General features: G+C 72.0%; 1 protein-coding gene across 1 annotated transcript in view; it reads right to left on the minus strand.

Moving 5' to 3' along the window:
- Positions 1 to 521, minus strand: part of KCNH2 (potassium voltage-gated channel subfamily H member 2) — an 18,241-nt gene that overhangs the window by 16,346 nt on the left and 1,374 nt on the right.

The following is a 521-nucleotide window of genomic DNA, read 5'->3' on the forward strand; positions in this document are numbered from 1 at the left end:
CCAGGGGGCGGCACCGGGACCCCCAAAGCGGGGGGACCCCCCTGCGCCCCCCTCCCCGCACCGCACCCACTGCCCTGGGACCCGCACCCCTGCACCGAGCACCCCACACTGCACCCCCAGACTTGCAGCCAGGCTGGGGACACCCCTCAGGGACAGGGGGCACCCCCACACCCCACAGGTGCCTCAGTGACAGGGCCCCGATCCGGCTCCTCCCGGCCCTTGGCCGCTTCCGCCCCGCCCCAACACCGGGGGCCACGCACAGGGGGACCCCAAAGGCCACAGCAGCAACTGGGGCGTCTGTGCCCCCTCCCTGTCCCCCATCCAGCCTGGGGTCCCTGAGGGCACTCCCCGGGTGTCTCCACGGGGACACAGGTGCCCCACGGGCACCATGACCTCCCTGCGTCCCCGGGACCATAAACAACACGTCACAAAGACAAATGGTTGCAGCAGCGGCAGCGACGCGGCGGCTCCACGGCTCCACCACGGCTCCAGGGATCAGGACACAGTGCTGGGGACTGGGA

This window comes from Corvus brachyrhynchos, unplaced genomic scaffold (genome assembly GCF_000691975.1).
Source record: "Corvus brachyrhynchos isolate BGI_N302 unplaced genomic scaffold, ASM69197v1 scaffold706, whole genome shotgun sequence".
NCBI classification, from domain to species: domain Eukaryota; kingdom Metazoa; phylum Chordata; class Aves; order Passeriformes; family Corvidae; genus Corvus; species Corvus brachyrhynchos.